The sequence below is a fragment of the Sinocyclocheilus rhinocerous genome, unplaced genomic scaffold (genome assembly GCF_001515625.1).
Source record: "Sinocyclocheilus rhinocerous isolate Xijiao unplaced genomic scaffold, SAMN03320098_v1.1 scaffold867, whole genome shotgun sequence".
NCBI lineage: Eukaryota > Metazoa > Chordata > Actinopteri > Cypriniformes > Cyprinidae > Sinocyclocheilus > Sinocyclocheilus rhinocerous.
Genome location: NW_015649279.1, coordinates 106603 through 106989, shown reverse-complemented (window position 1 = coordinate 106989; position 387 = coordinate 106603). Strand labels below are relative to the sequence as shown.

The following is a 387-nucleotide window of genomic DNA, read 5'->3' as shown; positions in this document are numbered from 1 at the left end:
TGTGAGAGTGTGTGTGTGTGTGTGTGAGAGAGCAGCGCCACCGCCTGGTCAGATCTTCTGTCTGTTTGCTGTTATTCTGACGGGACCGTTAAGGTCTGCTGAATATCTCAGGGAGATCAGACCGTTTCTGGAGGAACTGGAGTATTTGCACGTCTGTTGTGGATTAATAAAGTTGTTCTGTGTGAAATCAACCGGAGCTGAATGTAACTGAAAATCTTCTCCACTATAAAAATAAAATAAAAGCCAGTCAAGATGGTTATACAAACATGTGTCTCATTTTTCAAATGCTACATTCATTATGTAAGAAATGATTAGATAGATAGATAGATAGATAGATAGATAGATAGACAATAGATGGATAGATAGATAGATAGATAGACAATAGAT

General features: G+C 38.0%; 1 protein-coding gene across 1 annotated transcript in view; it reads left to right on the top strand.

Moving 5' to 3' along the window:
* LOC107710518 (mitogen-activated protein kinase kinase kinase kinase 3-like) overlaps positions 1 to 387 on the top strand; it is a 19897-nt gene that overhangs the window by 1957 nt on the left and 17553 nt on the right. The window lies entirely within an intron of this gene.